Source organism: Oncorhynchus keta, unplaced genomic scaffold (assembly GCF_023373465.1).
Source record: "Oncorhynchus keta strain PuntledgeMale-10-30-2019 unplaced genomic scaffold, Oket_V2 Un_contig_5916_pilon_pilon, whole genome shotgun sequence".
Classification (NCBI taxonomy): Eukaryota; Metazoa; Chordata; class Actinopteri; order Salmoniformes; family Salmonidae; genus Oncorhynchus; species Oncorhynchus keta.
In genome coordinates, this window is record NW_026288583.1 from 665,426 (window position 1) to 689,560 (window position 24,135).

Sequence of the window (24,135 nt, forward strand, 5' to 3'; positions counted from 1 at the left end):
CTCATTGCATGTTTCAGTGTTACTTGCCTCGAAGCGAGCATAGAAGTAATTTAGCTTGTCTGGATGGCTAAACACTGATCATAATGTTGATGTGACTGGCCTGACTGAAACATGGTTCAAGCCTAATGGATTTACTGTGTTAAATGAGGCCTCTCCTCCTGGTTACACGAGTGACCATATCCCCCGCATATCCCACATAGGCGGAGGCGTTTCTAATATTTCCGACAGCACATTTTTATTGACAACAAAAAACGACTACATTTTCGTCTTTTGAGCTTTTAGTCATGAAATCTATGCAGCCTACTCAATAACATGTCTCCGTGCCTACTCATTGCCACAGTTTTGTAGTTTTGTCCCGTGGAATAAATATTGTGGATCTAAATGTTGTTCCTCATAATCCTGGACTATCGAACCACCATCATATTACGTTTGCACTTGCAACAAATAATCTGCTCAGACCCACACCGAGGATCATCAAAAGTCATGCTATAAATTCTCGGACAACCCAACAATTCCTAAATGCCCTTCCAGACTCCCTCCACCTACCCAAGGACGTCGGAGTACAAACATCGGTTAACCACCTAACTGAGGATCTAAATTTAACGTTTAGCATAATACCCTAGATGCTGTCGCACCTCAAAAAATCAAAAGAAAATTTGTCACAAGAAATTAGCTCCCTGGTATACAGAAAATATCAGAGCCCTGAAGCAAGCTTCCAGAAAATTGGAACGGAAGTGCCTCTTCACCAAACTGGAAGTCTTGGAAAAGACAGTACTGTGCAATGTCAAAGAACCCTCACTGCTGCTCGATCATCCTATTTTTACAACCTAATTGAGGAGAATAAGAACAATCCTAAATGTATTTTTGATACTGTCACAAAGGTAACTAAAAAGCAGCATACCCCAAGAGAGGATGTATTTCACTTCATCAGTGATGAATTCCTGAACTTCTATGACGAAAAGATCATGATCATTAGGAAGCAAATTACGGACTCCTCTTTGAATCTGCGTATTTCTCCAAAGCTCAGTTGTCAGTTGCTCAGTTCTGAGTCTGCACAGAACTGCCAGGACTTAGGATCAATGGAGACACTCAAGTTTTCTAATCCTGTATCTCTTGACACATGAAAATAGTCATGTCCTCTAAACCTTCAAGCTGCGTACTTGCCCCTATTCCAACTCAGTAGTTTAAAGAGCTACTTCCTGTGCTTGCCCCTCCTTTGTTGAGCATAATGGATGGCTCTCTATCCTCCAGATATGTACCAAACTCTCTAAAAGTGGCAGTAATAAAGCCTCTCTTGGAAAAGCAAAACATTAACCTGGCCGATATCGAATATCCTATTCCTCTAAAAAAATAATAACAATAATATTGCCCAGCATCTCTCTGCCTTCCTGAAGACAAATAATGTACATGAAACGCTTCAGTCTGGTTTAAGACCCCATCATAGCACTGAGACTTCACTCATGGTGGTAATTTACCTTTTTAATGGCGTCAGACCAAGGCTCTGCATCTGTCCTCGTGCTCCCAGACCTTAGTGCTGATTTTGACACCACCGATCACCACCATTTTTTGGAGAGATAGGAAACCCTAATTGGTCGACACGGACAAGTTCTTGCCTGGTTTCGATCTTATCTGTCGGAAAGATATCAGTTCATCTGTGTGGAAGGTTTGTCCTCTGACAAATCAACTGTATGTTTTGGTGTGCCTCAAGGTTCTGTTTTAGAACCACTATTGTTTTCACTATATATTCTACCTCTTTCACTGCTATGCGGACGGCACACAGCTGTAAATTTCGATGAAACATGGTGAAGCCCCAAAATGTCCTACCCTGGAAGCCTGTGTTTCAGACATTAGGAAGTGGATGGCGGCAAATGTTTTACTTTTGAACTCGGACAAAACAGAGATGCTTGTTCTAGGTCCCAAGAAGCAAAGAGATCTTCTGTTGGATCTTACAATTCATCTTGATGGTTGTACAGTCATCTAAAATGAAACTGTGAAGGAAATTTGATCATATTACTCCAGAGCTAGCCTCCCTACACTGGCTTCCTGTCAAGGCAAGGGCTGATTTCAAGGTTTTACTGCTAACCTACAAAGCAATACATGGGCTTGCTCCTACCTATGTCTCCGATTTGGTCCTGCGTACACGTACGCTACGGTCACAAGACGCAGGTCTCCTTATTGTCCCTAGAATTTCTAAGCAAACAGCTGGAGGCAGGGCGTTCTCCAATAGAGCTCCATTTTTATGGAATGGTCTGCCTATCGACGTGAGACGTAGACTCGGCCTCGACCTTTAAGTCTTTACTTTAGACTAATCTCTTCAGTAGGTCCTACAATTGAGTGTAGTCTGGCCCAGGGGTGCGAAGGTGAACGGCAAGGCACTGAAGCGCCAAACCGCCCTTGCTCCTTCTGTCTGGCCGGCTCCCCTCTCTCCACTGGGATTCTCTGCCTCTGAAACTATTACGGGGGCTGAGACATTGGCTTACTAGTGCTCTTCATGCCTTTCCTAGGAGGGGTGCGTCACTTGAGTGGGTTGAGTCACTAACATGATCTTCCTGTTTGGTTTTGCGCCCCTTCTGTCTCGTGCAGTGGAGGAGATATTTGTGGTCTATACTCAGCCCTGCCCCTCCCGCCCCTACACCACTAGGGTCAGTTTGTTATATCTGGTGTAATTCTCCTGTCTTATCTGGTGTCCTGTGTGGATTTAAGTATGCTCCCTCTAATACTCTCTCCCTCCCCTCCCGGAGGACCTGAGCCCTAGGACCATGTCTCAGGACTACCTGGCCTGATGACTCCTGACTGTCCCCAGTCCACCTGGTAGTACTGCTGCTCCAGGTTCAACTGTTCTGCCTGCGGCTATGGAACCCTGACCTGATCACCGGACATGCCACCTTGTCCCGGACCTGCTGTTTTCGATTCTCTCATTTGATTTGAGTGCTCAGGGTCCCATCTAGCTAAGAATTTAGCTCCAATATTTGACATACAGTGGGGAGAACAAGTATTTGATACACTGCCAATTTTGCAGGTTTTCCTACTTACAAAGAATGTAGAGGTCTGTAATTATTTTCATAGGTACACTTCAACTGTGAGAGACGGAATCTAAAACAGGACCTTGAGATGCTTCTTACGGAGCCACTCCTTTGTTGCCCTGGCTGTGTGTTTCGGGTCGTTGTCATGCTGGAAGACCCAGCCACGACCCATCTTCAAAGCTCTTACTGAGGGAAGGAGGTTGTTGGCCAAGATCTTGCGATACATGGCCCGATCCATCCTCCTCTCAATACGGTGCAGTCGTCCTGCCCCCTTTGCAGAAAAGCATCCCCAAAGAATGATGTTTCCACCTCCATGCTTCACGGTTGGGATGGTGATCTTGGGGTTGTACTCATCCTTCTTCCTCCAAACACAGCGAGTGGAGTTTAGACCAAAAAGCTCTATTTTTGTCTCATCAGACCACATGACCTTCTCCCATTCCTCCTCTGGATCATCCAGATGGTCATTGGCAAACTTCAGACGGGCCTGGACATGCGCTGGCTTGAGCAGGGGGACCTTGCGTGCGCTGAAGGATTTTAATCCATGATGGCGTAGTGTGTGGTTTTCTTTGAGACTGTTGTCCCAGCTCTCTTCAGGTCATTGACCAGGTCCTGCCGTGTAGCTCTGGGCTCATCCCTCACCTTCCTCATGATCATTGATGCCCCACGAGGTGAGATCTTGCATGGAGCCCCAGACCGAGGGTGATTGACCGTCATCTTGAACTTCTTCCATTTTCTAATAATTGCGCCAACAGTTGTTGCCTTCTCGCCAAGCTGCTTGCCTATTGTCCTGTAGCCCATCCCAGCCTTGTGCAGGTCTACAATTTTATGCCTGATGTCCTTACACAGCTCTCTGATCTTGGCCATTGTGGAGAGGTTGGAGTCTGTTTGATTGAGTGTGTGGACAGGTGTCTTTTATACAGGTAACGAGTTCAAACAGGTGCAGTTAATACAGGTAATGAGTGGAGAACAGGAGGGCTTCTTAACCTCTTGCTCCAACTTGGCACGCAGGCGTCCCATCTAGAGCTCTGGAAATGCAAATGCGCTACGCTAAATGCTAATAGTATTAGTTAAAACTCAAACGTTCATTAAAATACACATGCAGGGTATTGAATTAAAGCTACACTCGTTGTGAATCCAGGCAACAAGTCAGATTTTTTAAAATGCTTTTCGGTGAAAGCATGAGAAGCTATTATCTGATAGCATGTAACACCACAAAGACCCGCAGGGGACGTAAACAAAAATAATTAGCATATTCGGCGCTACACAAACCGCACAATAAAATATAAAACATTCATTACCTTTGACCATCTTCTTTGTTGGCACTCCTAGATGTCCCATAATCACTATTGGGTCTTTTTTTCGATTAAATTGGTCCATATATAGCCTAGATATCGTTCTATGTAGACTGTGTGATAAACAAAAAAAAATAACGTTTCATAACGTAACGTCATTTTTTAAAATTCGAAAAGTCGACGATAAACTTTCACAAAACACTTCGAAATACTTTTGTAATGCAACTTTAGGTATTAGTAAACGTTAATAAGCGATCAAATTAATCACGAGACTAAATGTTTTCTATAGGGCTCCATCTTGAAATACTGTCCGTGTATTTCTCAACCAAAATATCCGGTCGGAGACCGGAAGAAATGGGCTGTCTCTTGTTCGTTTGACCCTAGAAACAAATCCTAGGCAAATGACAAGACTGTTGACATCGTGTGGAAGCTGTGCGTACTGCAACCTCAGCCATATTTAATGTCTTTCGCCCATAACAATGGGTTGAAGCGGCGGATGGATATATTTTTCCACTTTCAGTGATCAGATTTTCCTGCACTTTTCAATGAAACTCACGTTCTGTTAAAGCCACAGCCGTGATTTAACCAGTTTTATAAACGTCTGAGTGTTTTCTATCCACACATACTAATCATATGCATATACTATATTCCTGGCATGAGTAGCAGGGCGCTGAAATGTTGCGCGATTTTTAACAGAATGTTCGAAAAAGTAGAGGGTAGACTGAAGAGGTTAAAGAAAAACTAACAGGTCTGTGAGAGCCGGAATTCTTACTGGTTGGTAGGTGATCAAATACTTATGTCATGCAATACAGTGCAAATTAATTACTTAAAAATCATACAATGTGATTTTCTGGATTTTTGTTTTAGATGCCGTCACTCACAGTTGAAGTGAACCTATAAAAAATCGGCAGTGTATCAAATACTTGTTCTCACCACTGTACATGTATTGTCAAAGAGTGAAATTCTGAGCTAGTTCCCTTCCAGTGATGTTGCCTATATACTGAAGAAGGAGGTCAGTAAATGGGTGGGTGAAATAGGTGGGCTGTACAAGGAACTAGAAATAGGTCACTTTGAACTACAAATACTATCAACCAATCTCTCAAGTGACCCCCATGGAACCCTAGCATCACTTGCAGCTCATTGGTCGACTCGATAGGAAGGCTGTGGTCAGCTAAGTCCAGGAGCCTTAGGAAAATGTCACCAGAGTTGCTTCCCTCTGATTGGCTGATTTGATTGTCGCCTTCCAAGATTGATCCACACTGCAGGCCTCTGAGATATAAAATAATGGATGGAGCAGGACACACAAGTCAACTCCCTCCCTGAATTGCACCTTCACTTTTCTAACCACGTGTCCCTTACATACCACGTTTGCATTCCCGAAGACCCCCAGCATAAAACTTAAAAAGCCCTGATGTGGGGAGTGAGTCTACTCTTTATTCATTATAGACTAGATAGCCGATTTTATTACAGACATAAATACTCCTGTTGTCTGCTGTCAAAGTCCTAGGCTGGTGTGGTAACACATGGTCTGCGGTTGTGAGGCCGCATGGACATACTGCCAAATTCTCTAAAATGACGTTGGAGGTGGCTTATGGTAGAGAAATCAGCATTTAATTCTCTGGCAACAGCTCTGGTGGAGAGTCCTGCAGTCAGCATGCCAATTGCACACTCCATCAACTTAAGACATCTGTGGCATTGTGACAAAACTGCACATTTTCGTGGCCTTGTATTGTCCTGATATGCCACACCTGTCAGGTGGATGGATTATCTTATTACAATGAGAAATCCTCACTAACAAGGATGTATACAAATTTGTGCACTTTGAGAACATTTCTGGGACCTTTTATTTCAGCACATGAAAAGACTTGACATATTGCGTTTATATTTGTGCAGTATAAATGGCTCAATATTACTTTGACAGTAAACTATACCATCCTGACACCGCTCTGGGGATGGTAACAATGAATGCAGGGGTGCCCCCTCTGGCAGGTAGGGAAAATAGGTGGGACACTGCATGTGTAAGGCCTATGCCATCCAGCAGAGAACCCACACCAAGACCTTGAGGTAAGACATGAAACTCACACAGGATGATCTGCAAGATTAAAATGCATATGACCTGATCCCACCTAGATTATGAAGACAGTTGGAGTAAAGGATGTTTAAGTAGAATGAGTATCATTTTCTAGTATAAAAGATCGGTGAAGAATCCAGCTACGAACTGGTCCGTTTGTCGCAACTTGGGAAGCTCAAGAGAGACGGTGTGGCCACATTTCCATAACGCTGTTTATATAATAGCCGCACATATGAGGTTTACATCTAATTGTTGTATAAGCTGAATGAGTGAGTATGATACTGTTTGTATTATTGTGTAATATGATTGTGGACTGTTTAATGAAGAAAAATACAATTCCCTTTTGATTTGAACTAAATCAGAGGACCGCCCCTGAGCCCAGTTAGGGTCAGACATCCTGGGACAGCCCTCGTCGGCCCTTCCGAATAAAACCCACACTCGGGTTTTCCATCAGCAGACCATGTTTTTCTCCATTAGGGGAGGACAAAGGTTGTAGAATCTTTTAACCATACCACGTGGTTAAACTCTTAGACTATCGATACCGACAGAATGAGAATAAATCTTTGATATTAATTACTAGTCTGCAGCTAGGAATTCAGTATCATTGAACGCGAAGAATGACAACCGCCGAAACATCCATTCTATAACGAATGTCCCCTCTAACCAAGACAGAGACGGACAATTCTACGAAAGACAACTTTTCACCAGCGATCAAGACGACACACTGAACGTAAATATATATATATATTGATTGCAATTGTTCCCGAATGAGTGAGCGTTCATGTGTAAAGGATTAGCATTTGAATTGTTATAATTAACTCTTAGTCGACCCCCCATTTTCCCCTTTGTCTAACAAGCCGCCATGCCGGTTCAGCCTTCTAGGGCACATTCTATAATTTCATATAAACCACATTTACCAAGTTTGTTTATGCATTTGTGAATTTCTTAATAATAGGACAATTGATGTGTGGATGACTCATAGTGAAGACTGGGTTCGTACAGATAAGCAACAATTTACGACATTTGGAATTAGACTAACGCGAGGTAAAATAAATAATCAGAAGACTATTGATCAGATATGAAAATACCTGAAAGGTTATATTGAGAAATTATAACTTTGTAATCTGAATACTTTCCTTGGTGCCCCAAATTCCTAGTTACAATTAAATGATTAAGCACTGCGCCTGGCCTGCCACAGGAGTCGCTAGTGAACAATGCGACAAAGACATTCCTGCCGGCCAAACCCTCCCCTGGGAAGGACCGGCAGAGAGCTGTCCATTATATCCAAGCCTACCCCCCACTCCACCTGCCAATACTTAGACCATTGATTGAGCAACCCCCCCTCCCAAAAAAAACCTGACCAGTCAGTTTACTAAATAAAAAGAAGACATAAAGAGGGGTAGAAAGATAAAGGCTAGAAAGTAAATTGGGAGAAAATAACTAATTACAACTTACGCAACTACAAAGGTGGTTCTATCTAATAATGTGAAAAGGGCTACCACGCTCTGTGAAACTTATCTGCAGACCTGTGAGTGGTGTAGCCAATCTTTTTCAAGCTGTACAAAGAACATGTCCCTCAACCAACATGCGTGAGAGGGTCTCTTTCTAATCCAGCAAAAGAATATGCCGTGCCAGCAAGTAGGCAAAGGCTATGGTGTCTCATTGTAGTTTTTGTAAACACAACTCTTCTGGGGTGATGCCAAAAAAAGCAATCAACAGGTTGGGTTCTATAGGGCGATTCAGCTTCTCCAGAATCCCGGTATTTTAGGGCACAACAAATTCATGTGAATGAGAGAGGTATGAGATATTTTGCACTTATCACATGTAGGGTCTATTTCAGGGTTTATTTTTGGCCAGCATTGTTTTGGAGATGTGAAGGCGACGTACCACTAAATTGAATAAGAGCATGATGGGCACAGATGGAAGATGAGTGCACCTTCTGGAGTATGTCCTCTCATATGTCATCAGTAAATGCGGATTCAAGATCCTCACGCCCACACTGTTCTTATAGTTGCCATAGAGGGATCATTTAGTCGAGAGATTAAGTTATAAAGACTGGATATTGTTCATTTAAGCTGGGGGTTGCCTTTAAGGAAGGCATGCAATAGATTGGCAGGGGTGATTGGCACCGAATGTAGCTTAGGACCTGTAGAAACCTAAAGAAATAGGACCCATGGATGCCATACGTTTGAGATATATGGTTAAAAGAGGCAAAGCAACATTCTATAAACAGGTCTTTAAAATATGTTAAGCCTTTCCTGTGCCAGTGTTAGGTTCTAATTTTGAGTAAATAACTCACGGACACTAGAGAAGCTTAACCAAGTTTAATTCTTCCCAAAGGGTTGACACTGCTGTATTCAGACACAGACATGGCTTCCCCTTGGCAATATTCATCAACCAGCTTATCGGTAAACATTGCATCATTATTGCTAAGCAGGGAGCTATGTCAATCAAATAAATCTATTAATAGAGCCCTTCTGACATCAGCTGATGTCACAAAGTGCTGTACAGAAACCCAGCCTAAAACTCCAAACAGCAAGCAATGCAGGTGTAGAAGCACGGTGGCAAGGAAAAAGTCCCTAGTAAGGCCGGAACCTAGGAAGAAACCTAGGGAGGAACCAGGCTATGAGGGGTGGCCAGTCCTCTTCTGGCTGTGCTGGGTGGCACAGAACACAATAACAGAACACGGCCAAGATGTTCAAATGTTCATAGTTGACCAGCAGGGTCAAATAACAATAATCACAGTGGTTGTAAAGGGTGCAACAGGTCAGCACCTCAGGAGTAAATGTCAGTTGGCTTTTCATAGCCTATCATTCAGAGTATCTCTACCACTCCTGCTGTCTTTAGAGAGTTTAAACAGCAGGTCTGGGACAGGTAGCACATCCGCTGAACAGGTCAGGGTTCCATACCCAAAGGCAGAACAGTTGAAAATGGAGCAGAAGCACGACCAGGTGGACTGGGGACAGCAAGACGTCATCAGGCCAGGTAGTCCTGAGGCATGGTCCTAGGGCTCAGGTCCTCAGAGAGAGGACGATGCCCCAGAACAGGGCCAAACAGGCAGGATATAACCCCACCCACTTTGCCAAAGCACAGCCCCCACACCACTAGGGAATATCTTCAATCAAGTGTAGCCCACGAAGATCTCCCCCACGGCACAAACCCAAGGGGGGTGTCAACCCGGACAGGAAGATCACGTCGGTGACTCAACCCACTCAATTGACGCACCCCTCCTAGAGACGGCATAGAAGAGCACCAGTAAGCCAGTGACTCAGCCCCTGTAATAGGGTTTGAGGCAGAGAATCCCAGTGGAGAGAGGGGAATTGACCAGGCAGATAATGCAAGGGCGGTTTGTTGCTCCAATGTCTTTCCGTTCACCTTCACACTCCTGGGCCAGACTACACTCAATCATAGGACCAACTGAAAAGATGAGTCGTTAATAAAGACTTAAATGTCGAGACAGAGTCTGCATCTCTCACATGGATAGGCAGACCAATTCCATAAAAATGTAGCTCGATTTCTCCTGAAAGCCCTGTCTCCAGCTGTTTGCTTAGAAATTCTAGGGACAGTAAGGAGGCCTGGGTGTTGTACATTTTGGTATGTACGGCAGGAACAAATCAGAAAGATAGGAGCAAGCCCATATAATGCTTTGTAGGTTAGCAGTAAAACCTTGAAATCAGCCTTTGCCTTAACAGCAAGCCATTGTAGAGAGGCTAGCAGCAGAATATTATTTAGTGCTTTATCTGGGTAGCCAGAAATTAGAGCATTGCAGTAGTCTAACCTAGAAGTGACGAAAGCATGGATACATTTTTTTGCATAATTTTTGGACAGAAAGTTTCAGATTTTATGCAATGTTACGTAGATGGAAAAAAGCTGTTCTTGAAACAGTCTTGATATGTTTGTCAAAAGAGAGATCATGGTCCAGAGTAATGCCGATGTCCTTCACAGTTTTATTTGAGATGACTCTCTTTCTTTCTTGGGACCTAGAACTAGCATCTCTGTTTTGTCCGAGTTTAAAAGTAGAACATTTGCCGCCATCCACTTCCTTATGTATGAAACACAGGCTTCCAGGGAGGGCAATTTTGGGGCTTAACTTCTTCGAGATAGGGGGCGCTCTTTTAATTTTTGGATAAAAAACGTTCCCGTTTTAAACAAGATATTTTGTCACGAAAAGATGCTCGACTATGTATGTAATTGATAGCTTTGGGGAAAAAAAACTCTGCCGTTTCCAAAACTGCAAAGATATTATCTGTGAGTGCCCCAGAACTAATGCTACAGGCGAAACCAAGATGAAATTTCATACAGGAAATGGTCCAGATTTTGAATGCGCTGTGTTCCAATGTCTCCTTATATGGCTGTGAATGCGCCAGGAATGAGCCTGCACTTTCTGTCATTTCCCCAAGGTGTCTGCAGCATTGTGACGTATTTGAATTTCTGTTTTTTACATTGGATAAAAGTAGAGACTCGGAGCTACCAAATGGTTTATCATACATTGCATTTGAGGAAACAATGGGGAAGTAATTCTGCTTTGAAAGTTGATCAACTTGTAAACTCACTTTTGAGAAAACAGTCTTTTAATGTTTTGGTACTAATATTGGAGAGCCCTTCTTTGTCTACACCCATTCAGCATTGTTCACACCCTCTTAAGCTTTAGCCACACCCATCTCTTTAAGGGTTGATCCGTGCATTCTGTACTAACTTGCCAGCTACTTTCAGACGTCTAAGAGAGAGAGAACAGCTCACTGAAAATTACTTGCCCAAGCAGAGCTGGTTAGGTTGTTATGTTATCCAGAGTGTTGGTGACAGCAAATGTGCTGTCAGATTGTCCATTTGTAAATTCAGAACATTTCGCGTTCAGAGCACACACTGGATGCTCTGGCCAATAGGTAGGGTTGTTCCGAAAGCTGTAACCTCAAAAGGACAGTCAGGCACCCAAGCTAACTGGCTAACATTGGCTTGATACTTCCAGACACAAAACGAGAGAACACCCCACTCTGACCATTTTACTCCTCCTAGCAGAGGTGATTAGGCAGTTTTCAAGTTATCCAGAGCACTGGGGACTATAACTGTGCTGCTGTCAACAATTGAATTATGCTTTGTTGCCGATGTTCACTGACACATGTAATGGGTGTTTTGAGCGTTCAAAATCCCTCAGTTATTCTGCTTACATACAAGTTTACATACAGCTTAGCCAAATGCATTTAAATTAAGTTTTTCACAATTCCTGATATTTAATCGTAGTGAAAATTCCCTGTTTTAGGTCAGTTAGGATCACCACTTTATTTTAAGAATGTGAAATGTCAGAATAATATTAGAGAGAATGATTTATTTCAGATTTAGTTTCCTCCTTGCTCGCACACGGTTTTTCAGTTCTGCCCACAAATGTTCTATAGGTTTGAGGTCAGGGCTTTGTGATGGCCACTCCAATACCTTGACTTCATTGTCCTGAAGTCATTTTGCCACAACTATGGAAGTATGCTTGGGGTCATTGTTCATTTGGAAGACCCATTTGCGACCATGAACTTCTTGACTGATGTCTTGAGATGTTGCATCAATATGTCCATACAATTTTACTTCCTCAAGATGCCATCTATTTTGTGAAGTGCACCAGTCCCTCCTGCAGCATATAGCACCCCCACAAGAGATGCTGCCACCCCTGTGCTTCACGGTTGGGATGGTGTTCATCGACTTGCAAGCCTCGCCCTTTTTCCTCCAAACATAACAATGATCATTATGGCCAAACCATTCTATTTTTGTTTCATCAGACCAGAGGACATTTCTCCAAAAAGTACGACATTTGTCCCATGTGCAGTTGCAAAGCGTAGCCTGGCTTTTTTATGGCGGTTTTGGAGCAGTGGCTTCTTCCTTGCTGAGCGGCCTTTCAGGTTATGTCGATATAGGACTAATTTTTACTGGGGATATAGATACTTTTGTACCCGTTTCCTCCAGCATCTTCACAAGGCCCTTTGCTGTTGTTCTGGATTTGATTTGCACTTTTCGTACCAAAGTACCTTCATCTCTAGGAGACAGAACGCATCTCCATCCTGAGCGGTATGACTGCTGTGTGGTCCCATGTTGTTTATACTTGCATACTATTGTTTCTACAGATGAACATGGTACCTTCAGGCATTTGGAAATTGCTACCAAGGATGAACCGGACTTGTGGAGGTCTACACTTTTCTTTCTGAGGTCTTGGCTGATTTCTTTTGATTTTCCCATGATGGCAAGCAAAGAGGCACTGAGTTTGAAGGTAGGCCTTGAAATACATCCATTGGTACACCTCCAATTGACTCAAATGATGTCAATTAGCCTATCAGAAGCTTCTAAAGCCATGACATAATTTTCTGGAATTTTCCAAGCTGTTTAAAGGCACAGACAACTTAGTGTTTGTAAACTTCTGACCCACTGGAATTGTGAGACAGTGAAAATAAGTGAAATAATCTGTCTGTAAACAGTTTTTGGAAAAATGACTCGTAATCATGCACAAAGTAGATGTCCTAACCGACTTGCCAAAACTATAGATTGTTATCAAAAAATGTGTGAAGTGGTTGAAAAATGAGTTTTAATGACTCCAACCTAAGTGTATGTAAACTTCAGACTTCAACTATATACACATATATTCATATATATTCATATACACTCATATTCATGCACACTCTATATGTAAACTCCCAGTAATTTATTGTGTAAACCACAAACGTATCAGCATCATCATGCCTTCTCCACCCCGAAGAAGGCACAGTGATGCTGAAACGTTGCTGGTTTACCAGATAAGTTACTGGGAGTTTATATATAAAGAATGTGCCACTCTATTTTTATAGCTTACAGTTTATTCGCTGTTAGTCAGCACCTCTACACATTATTTTCTTTGGGTGTGCGTCAACTCATGCTTTTTATTATTTTTTTCTCCATAGCCATAAAAATTATGTGGGTACATGATTTCGGTTTGGCTGAGAAAAGCTGCCTGCCCGTCTGTCTCATCTCGACACCTAGAAGTTCATTACTGAATTAATGTTACAAATGTCAGAGAAACAGACAGCAAAGTTTGTACAGAGGTGGGACCAAGTAATTGTTTTACAAGTCACAAGTAAGTCTCAAGTCTTAGCACTCAAGTCTCAAGTCAAGACCGACATGTATCAAGTCAAGTCTCAAGTCCTAAACTTTGAGGTTCGAGTCCTAAACAAGCCATAATGTGCTCTTCACCAAATGTTATACCATTTTACTATTTTTAACAAGAGTAATAGTTAGTATATTACATTTACTCAAATCATGAATGCTTTTAAAAATATCGATATGTTTTCCAAATAAATGTTATATTTCCATGGAAATACATGGGTAGACATGAGAAAGACCCCCCCCAATAGTGATCGACTATCGAGGTTCGCTATAAGGCGTAATCGGGCGACGTAGGCTTGTACACAATCGGCCAACCTTAACACGCACACACACACTCTCTGTGTGTGGTTCCAGTAGGCCAACATATGTCAATGGTTTTAGGAACAGCAGTAACATCAGGCAGGATTTAGGCTACAAACTGCCTAGCCAGTTGTAGCTCAATTTTGGGTGCAATGATCACGTTTGTCACGTTCTGACCTTTATTTTCTGTGTTTTGTATTTAGTTAGTATGGTCAGGGCGTGAGTTGGGTGGGCAGTCTATGTTTGTTTTTCTATGTTTTGGTTATTTCTATGTTTCGGCCTAGTATGGTTCTCAATCAGAGGCAGGTGTCATTAGTTGTCTTTGATTGAGAATCATACTTAGGTAGCCTGGGTTTCACTGTGTGTTTGTGGGTGATTGTTCCTGTCTCTGTGTGTGCACCAGATAGGACTGTTTTTGAGTTTTCACATTTCTTGCTTTTGTTAGTTTGTTCATGTGTACCTTAAAGCATTAAAAAGTACCATGGACAATTACCACGCCGCGTATTGGTCCTCTGATCCGTTTCGCCTCTCTTCTTCGGAAGAGGAGGAGGAAATTCATTACAACGTTCTCGCACTGACTGACTGTGTGGAGGCTTATTGATTTAACGTTACGTTAGCCTACATGCAACACTGGCAAAGTTATAAATTATATAGCTGTCGGCTATATTAGCCACGACATAACGTTCTTTGTGCAGCTTCAAATGTCGAACAAATTTGGAAATTGTTGTAATTTTGGCACAATTTGATTGGCTGCTATCCAATTCAAACTGTAATCCGCTAAATGAAGAGTTGAAGAGTTGATGCACTGCACACTTCTTTTAGCATAATTTTTCATATTTGAGCTTGGAGAGGGTCGAGTCAAAAGGCTCAGGTCCAAGTTAAGTCACGAGTCATTGGTGTCAAAGTCGAGTTGCAAGTCATCATATTTGTGATTCGAGTCTGACTCGAGTCCAAGTCATGTGACGAGTCCACAACACTGGTTTATACTAATCTAAAAACCAATTGCTAGTCCACAAGAAACGGGAGATAATGTCAAGATGCTTTTTACAGTGGAAATCATGTTTATACATATGCTGTCTGGGCTGATGAGACAATGGATTGCGCAGTGAAATGGAACAGGGTAAACTGGAAACCCCTGCTCCATGGTCAAACACCCAGGAGACGTCTCACCGTGTATGCCGGATGGCCATCAATGACACGGGGTGGGCCCGGAGACAGAAGACAAAGGACTGTGAGACACGGGCTTAATCCTAGACACATGGAATGTACGGTGAATACGGAGGGTACGGGGTAAGAGACAGCAGTGGAGCTAAGGACTGTAGAGATGGGATATGGACCAATGAAACGAGGGGACAGTTTGCGTGACTGTACCCGAAAGGGCAGGTCCCAGGTAGACAGCCATACCCTCTGCCTAATGCGGAGTCTGGCGACGGTCCGCTTGTTGACGATACCTGGAGAGTTGGTCTTGCGAAAAGTTATCCGAGCTCTTCTCCAGGTACGTCAACAGCAGAGGACGAACATCTAGGCTGAGGCCAATCCACCACTGCTTTCACCTTCACCTTGACATGAAGAACATGTTCATGGGCAGACCGGGAAAAACTCAGTATGTTGTCAAGGTAGACGAACACAAAATGGTTTAGCATGTCCCGGAGCACATCGTTGACCAGGGCCTGTAAGTCGCTCTGGATAAGAGCGTCTGCTAAATGACTTAAATGTAAATGTAAGACAGCAGTGAGACAATCACAAGACAGGTGTAACAGATCAGGGTGTGACACCTTAGTCTTCTCAATAAACAAGATGTTCTGCTGATATTACCCACCAGAGGGCGAAATCATCTTGAAAAATGTTGGACTAAAAGATAACCATGTTAGGGAGCGGTAAACTGGTTGTGGATGATGGTCGCAATTGAGATCAGCTGTGTGAGTGATTTTAGTGCATATTAATGGTTTACGAGAGATCTGATGGCGATAATCTAGTGGCCATCTCAGTGGTTGCTTTTGGCCCGTAAAACTATAAAAATATCAGAAAAACACCCAAAACGAACTGCCAAAAATCTTACAAAAAATCTCAAAGTTTCAACTTGAGCCACAAGTTCATCACCCCCGCTTCAAAAGATGTTTAGGCTGGCCATCCACATGATTCACAGAGGTTTCCTTGAGATTTATGCTAGCTGAAGTGCAGATAGTGTGTGTGAGAGAGGGTGCCTCCCTGAGGTATGCACACATAAGTGGCCTGCCTTTTGACGGGTGTTTACATGGAACCCAGATGACCCACCACGCTGAGGAGGGGGTTGTGTGTTTTTAAGGTAGGGAGAATGATGTCTTCATAAAGCTTCTGTCAGTCAACAAGGTTTGCCGATGGTCATGTTCAGTGCACACATAACAGAAGAAAGCTGTCAGAAACGGAAAGGTTTGAACTTCTCTAAAACAGAATGCTAGCTTTTCTATCGCAAAACATTTTGCTAGGTTTTGAAACAGTATGCCCTAATGAACACAACCCAGGGTTTAGCAACTTTGGCTTTCGAAATGAATTGACAAACAGAATAACAACGTCAGCACTCTAACTTGAAAGTAAATTCTCCCTGCCTGTCTCCTGTCAGAAGTGTTGTTCTGGCCCCTGACTGGTTCTCTCCAGGCATTCAGCCATGAAGATGTGTCAGCGACAACCAAATAGACTGGAGCCTGCTGGGCAGAGCCAAAATGCCCTCTGAAGATGTCCCTGTGTCACATTCTGACCTTTATTTCCTTTCTTTTGTATTTATTTAGTATGGTCAGGGCGTGAGTTGGGTTTGTTTTTCTAGGTTTTGGGTATTTCTATATTTCGGCCTAGTATGGTTCTCAATCAGAAGCAGGTGTCATTAGTTGTCTCTGATTGAGAATCATACTTAGGTAGCCTGGGTTTCACTGTGTGTTTGTGGGTGATTGTTCCCGTCGTTGTGTTTTGCACCAGATAGGGCTGTTTTGGGTTTTCACGGTTCTTGTTTTTGTTAATTTGTTAATGTGAAGTGATTTATTAAAACATGAATCAAAACAACCACGCTGCGCTTTGGTCCGCCTCTCCGTCAATGGAAGAAATCCCTTACACCCTGTCCCTCTTTGCCATCATCCTTCCTCCATCGCTCTTAACTCATTTGTTTATCTTTTCCTTCCTTCCATCTCTATTTTCAGTCCTTTCTCCTATCTCTCTCCCCCTAAGTCACTTAGAGGTGTTGGTATGACTTGGGAACATGGTCCTGAATTCCCTGTGCATTCTCTGCTGTCAGCGACATGGTCAAGAGACCAAATGTCTGTTACACTGTCTCAGTGAGAGAGAGAGACACACACACAGGTCAAAGGTCTTGTTAGTACCAAACCATCCGTAAATGGTCAGTCAGACAAACACACTGGCACTCTCCTAACAACAACACAGACCCTGAAATAGCCTTCACTCACAATGAGACACACACCCAATTATCACAATCATAAATGAAAAAGAGATTACATTGGCGCCACCTCCATCGAATTAATAATAGGATTGTGTGTGTGCGTGTGCGCGTGCGTGTGTGTGTGTGAGAGTCTGCATGCATGTCTAGCCTGTATCTGAGTTGGGCTTCAGGCTGAATATCTATTTGCAGTAGTCTTGCCAGGGTATGCAGATGAGAAATTCCAACATGGAATCTGAATATCTGTGTGGTTTTCCTTCTGGCCTCCAGGCCCAGGGCTTTTGGATCTTATGGACCCAGCAGCTCTCTTTGTCTGGCAACCAGGAAAAGGGACTTTTAAGGACACAGTCTTTCTCTCTCTCGATTTCGTTAATTGGATTTCTTTCTTTGACTGAGGGCAGAATCCGACTTAGGACTTCATGCCTTTCCTACGCACGCCTTTCTTATACACTTCTCAGTATTTAGTATTCAGACTTACCTTATTTCAGTCATGTAACAAGCTCTGCAGGTTTGGCTACTTTGCTCGCTCTGAATACATTTTGTTCAACCTCTGAAAATCCTCCCACTTGCTGGTCAACAGATTTTCTCTTGGAGTTTTCATTCAGTAGGGTTTACAATACATTTATCTTAAGCCATCCCTATAAATACAGTGTACCTTTTAGTTTAAGTTTTGTCTGAATACTAGAATATATCGAGAGAACGGGTTCAGAATATTAGGATCAATGAAAGAAAGCCATCCAATATTAGTCTCTGTTTTACAACCAATTTGTAGATTTAAAAATACTTTGATCAAGTAGATGATTTAGGTTTAGGAAAGTATTTATCAATAATAAAAAACAGGTTTGGAGAACCTTTACACACAAAAAAAAAAGAAAAAAGGTGTTTTGGTTCACATTCAGTTACTCAACCCATGGTAATGTTGGAAGATAAGTTTACATAGATTTACAGTGCCAGTCAAAAGTTTGGACACACCTACTCATTCAAGGGCTTTTCTATGTTTTTACAATTTTCTATATTATAGAACAATAGTGAAGACATCAAAACTATGAAATAACACCTATGAAATCATGTAGTAACCAAAGAAGTGTTAAACAAATCAAAACATATTTTAGATTTTAGATTCTTCAAAGTAGCCACCTTTAGATTAGATTAGATTAAACTTTATTGTCATTGAAGTACAATGTACAAGTGAAACAATTAAGTACAATGTATATTATTAAGTGGGATGTATAAATGTGCAATGAAGGCAAATGGCAAGTACAAATGGCAAGTCTAAATGTGCAATGAAGGCAAATTGAAAGTGCAAGGAGGCATGCAACTGAAATACAGGGATAGCAGCAATGAGGTTACCGAGGTAGACATGTACAACTGAATAATGTCCTTAATCAGACTTTGCAAAGCAATGTCAGAGTCCAGTAGTACCGTGAAGAGTGCAAAGAGGATAACGCAACAAGGTCTCTGAGAGGCAGTACTAAGATGTGGGCGGGTGGATATGGCTAGTGCCGTGCCACAGAGTTCAGCAGGGTTACAGTAGCTGGAAAGAAACTGTCCTTGAGCCTGCTAGTGCGGGAACGTAGAGACCTGTACCGCCTGCCTGATGGTAGGAGGGCAAACAGTTTGTGGCATGGATGTGAAGGGTCCCTGATCAAGGGTTCCGCTTGCGCTGGAGGTCTACGATGGCAGGGAGCTGGGCACCAGTGATGTGCTGGGCGGTTTTCACCACCCATTGCAAGGCCTGCCGGTCGGCCACGGAACATCCGCCAAACCACACTGTGGCGCAGTTAGTCAGAATGCTCTCGACCATACAGCGGTAAAAGTTCACCAGGATCTTGAGAGACAGCCGGTCCTTCTTCAGTCTCCTCAAAATGTACAGGCGATGCTGCACCTTTTTGACCAGGGTTGAGGTGTCGACGGTCCAGGAGAGGTTCTCGGAGATGCAGACACCCAGGAATTTGAAGCTGGGCACACGCTCCACCTCAATGCCATCAATGAGAACTGGGGAGTGGCTGCAGCTTTTAGACTTTCTGTAATCCACAATGAGCTCCTTGGTTTTCTTTGCATTGAGGACCAGGTTGTTGTCAGAGCACCATACAGCCAGGTGCTTGACCTCCTCCCTGTAGCTGACACGTCATTGTCACTGATCAGGCATACCACCGTGATGCCGTCTGCGAACTTGATGATGGTGTTGGAACGGTGTACAGGAACGCAGTCTTAGGTGAAGAGGGAGTACAGGTGGGGGCTCAGCACGCAGCCCTGTGCCACACTGGTTTTCAGGTTCAGGGTTGAGGAGGTGAAGTTGTCTAACCTGACAGACTTGGATCTGTTGGTTAAGAAGTCCAAAGTCCAGTTACAGAGAAAGGGGCTGATCCCTATGTCATGGAGTTTGGCGACCAACCTAGAGGGAACGACCACATTCAATGCTGAGCTAAAGTCTTTGAACAGCATTCTCACGTAGGTGTTGGTTTTGTCCAGGTGGGTCAGGGCAGAGTGTAAATCTGTGGAGATGGCGTTTTCTGTAGACCTATTCGGTCGGTAGGCAAACTGGTGGGGTTCCAGTGTTGGAGGGAGGCAGGACATAAGGTAGGCTAAAACCAGTCTTTCGAAGCACTTCATGATCTTGGGGGTGAGTGCAATAGTCATCCAGGCATGATGCGGTTGACTGCTTCGGCACTGGCACAATGGTTCCGGTCTTATTAAAGCACGTGGGGACAATCGCCTGAGCTAGTGACAGGTAGAAAATGTCCTTGACGACAGCTTTGCACACGCTTGGCATTCTCTCAACCAGCTTCACCTGGAATGGTTTTCCAACAGTCTTTAATGAGTTCCCACATATGCTGAGCACTTGTTGGCTGCTTTTCCTTCACTCTGCAGTCCAACTCATCCCAAACCATCTCAACTGGGTTGAGGTTGGGTGATTGTGGAGGCCAGGTCATCTGATGCAGCACTCCATCACTCTCCACCTTGGTCAAATAGCCCTTACACAGCCTGGAGGTGTGTTGGGTCATGGTCCTGTGGAATAGCAAATGATAGTCCTACTAGCGCAAACCAGATGGGAGGGCGTATCACTGCAGAATGCTGTGGTAGCCATGTTGGTTAAGTATGCCTTGAATTCTAAATAAATCACAGACTGTGTCCCCAGCAAAGCACCCCACACCATCACACCTTTTCCTCCATGCTTCACGGTGGGAACCACACATGCGGAGATCATCCATTCACCTACTCTGCGTCTCACAAAGACACGTCAGTTGGAACCAAAAATCGCAAATTTGGACTCATCAGACCCAAGGGCAGAATTCCACCAGTCTAATGTCCATTGCTCATGTTTCTTGAACCAAGCAAGTCTCCAAGCAAGTGTCTGTAACTTAAACTCTGTGATGCATTTATTTGGGCTGCAATCTGAGGTGCAGTTAACTCTGCAGCAGAGGTAACTCTGGGTCTTCCATTCATGTGGTGGTCCTCAAGAGAGCCAGTTTCATCATTGCACTTGATGGTTTTTGCAACTACACTTGAAGAAACTTTCAAAGTTCATGAAATGTTCAGGATTTACTGACCTTAATGTCTTAAACTAATGGTGGACTGGCGTTTCTCTTTGCTTATTTGTGCTGTTCTTGCCATAATATGGACTTGGTCTTATAGCAAATAGGGCTATCTTCTGTATACCACCCCTACCTTGTCACAACACAACTGATTGGTTCAAACGCATCGAGAAAGAAAATAAATTCCACAAATTACCTTTTAACAAGGCACACCTGTTAATTGAAATGCATTCCAGGTGGCTACCTCATTCTGGATGAGAGAATGCCAAGAGTGTGCAAAGCTGTCATCAAGACAAAGGGTGGCTACTTTGAAGAATCTCAAATATAAAATATATTTTGATTTGTTTAACACTTTTTTTGGTTACTACATGATTCCATATGTGTTATTTCATAGTTTTGATTTCATCACTATTATTCTAAGAATGTAGAAAATAGTAAAAATAAATATGAGCAGGTGTGTCCAAACATTTCACTGGTACTGTATAATAGGGAGAATAGTGTACAATAGTAGGCCATACTTAAGCAATGATGCACAAGGAGGTGCAAGTAAATGGCCATTATACCACCGCTAAGAGCTGGAGTGCCTGGATAAAGCCCTTAGTCGTGGTATATTGGCCATATACCACAAACCCCCACGGTGCCTTATTACTATTTTAAACTGTTTACCAAAGTAATTAGAGCAGTAAAAATAACTGTTTTGTCACACCCATGGTATACGGTCTGATATACCATGTCTGTCAGCCAATCAGCATTCAGGGCTTCCACCACCCAGTTTAAAAAACGAATCTATTGCCCGCACTAGCCATGGAACTGTGTGATGACACGGCCAAGTATTGTACCATGGGTTCAAACAAGTTATGACTTGGTCTGTGCTCCATCACCATTTCAATAGCCTACATGTCTTTAAAAAATATATATATTATCAACTGTTACTAATGATCAGTAACAACTGATGATCACAGTGTTTACAGAGGAAGTAAATGAAGGTAGACAAAACAATGTAATTAAATGGAATAATAATGTAGGCTATACCAACTGAAGGGAGCTAACGGTAAATTCACAGTTTAACATGTGTGGTTAATAGGCCTACTGACGTTCGATACTGATAGTGATAACATTACAGAAATGGGAGACAGAGAAAATCGGGGTAGCCGATAATTAAGACATTCGAGAGTGCCCATCCCTACAAGTGAAAAGGCTCTACAATTTAAATTCTACATAATGGCACAGCATTTCATAGACTTTACTGTGGGAAAGTTATATTGATATGCTTCAGTTTGCTGCCAGATGACTGGTTTTACATTTGCCTCCAGCGATTATAAGGACACATACATATATATATACAATTCTCTTATCCAAACGGATTACTCATTTACCTAGCTATTATCAATAGCTCTTATCACATTTGTGTTATTTCTTTTGGAAAAAATTAAGTAGATGATTTCTCCACTTGGAGCCCGTATGTTTGCTAGACCTTATTCATCACTTCCTTGCGCGTAAAGGTAATGAAATTATTAGGGAATTAAGTCAAGATCAGAATATGGCTTATCTGTATACATACCTCCACCCCAAACGAATAGCAGGTGAATAACACACTGTTTTCAGCTCAAGTTCAGGGTCAGAATATGCATAGAGAGAAAAGTGTATAAAAAATAATTATGTTGCATTTACACACGCTTACTTGGGTCAGAATCGGCCCCTAAGAAAATATGCTGATGATTCACTACAATCTGACTTCACTTAAAGTCAACTACAGTGAGAGCGAGAGTTGCACCCCTTCTGAAAAAACCTACACTCGATCCCTCCGATGTCATCTACTACAGACCAGTATCCCTTCTTTCTTTTCTCTCCAAAACTCTTGAACGTGCCGTCCTTGGCCAGCTCTCCCGCTATCTCTCTCAGAATGACCTTCTTGATCCAAATCAGTCAGGTTTCAAGACTAGTCATTCAACTGAGACTGCTCTTCTCTGTATCACGGAGGCGCTCCGCACTGCTAAAGCTAACTCTCTCTCCTCTGCTCTCATCCTTCTTGACCTATCGGCTGCCTTCGATACTGTGAACCATCAGATCCTCCTCTCCACCCTCTCCGAGTTGGGCATCTCCGGCGCGGCCCACGCTTGGATTGCGTCCTACCTGACAGGTCGCTCCTACCAGGTGGCGTGGCGAGAATCTGTCTCCTCACCACGCGCTCTCACCACTGGTGTCCCGCAGGGCTCGGTTCTAGGCCCTCTCCTATTCTCGCTATACACCAAGTCACTTGGCTCTGTCATAACCTCACATGGTCTCTCCTATCATTGCTATGCAGACGACACACAATTAATCTTCTCCTTTCCCCCTTCTGATGACCAGGTGGCGAATCGCATCTCTGCATGTCTGGCAGACATATCAGTGTGGATGACGGATCACCACCTCAAGCTGAACCTCGGCAAGACGGAGCTGCTCTTCCTCCCGGGAAGGACTGCCCGTTCCATGATCTCGCCATCACGGTTGACAACTCCATTGTGTCCTCCTCCCAGAGCGCTAAGAAACTTGGCGTGATCCTGGACAACACCCTGTCGTTCTCAACTAACATCAAGGCGGTGGCCCGTTCCTGTAGGTTCATGCTCTACAACATCCGCAGAGTACGACCCTGCCTCACACAGGAAGCGGCGCAGGTCCTAATCCAGGCACTTGTCATCTCCCGTCTGGATTACTGCAACTCGCTGTTGGCTGGGCTCCCTGCCTGTGCCATTAAACCCCTACAACTCATCCAGAACGCCGCAGCCCGTCTGGTGTTCAACCTTCCCAAGTTCTCTCACGTCACCCCGCTCCTCCGCTCTCTCCACTGGCTTCCAGTTGAAGCTCGCATCCGCTACAAGACCATGGTGCTTGCCTACGGAGCTGTGAGGGGAACGGCACCTCAGTACCTCCAGGCTCTGATCGGGCCCTACACCCAAACAAGGGCACTGCGTTCATCCACCTCTGGCCTGCTCGCCTCCCTACCACTGAGGAAGTACAGTTCCCGCTCAGCCCAGTCAAAACTGTTCGCTGCTCTGGCCCCCAATGGTGGAACAAACTCCCCCACGACGCCAGGACAGCGGAGTCAATCACCACCTTCCGGAGACACCTGAAACCCCACCTCTTTAAGGAATACCTAGGATAGGATAAAGTAATCCTTCTCATCCCCCCCCCCCCTTAAAAGATTTAGATGCACTATTGTAAAGTGGCTGTTCCACTGGATGTCATAAGGTGAATGCACCAATTTGTAAGTCGCTCTGGATAAGAGCGTCTGCTAAATGACTTAAATGTAATGTAAATGTAAAGTAAAAGTTGTCCACTACTCAGTGCCATGCTATGATTTTAAACATACACTTAATTGACTAATCAAAGTCATTGAAGT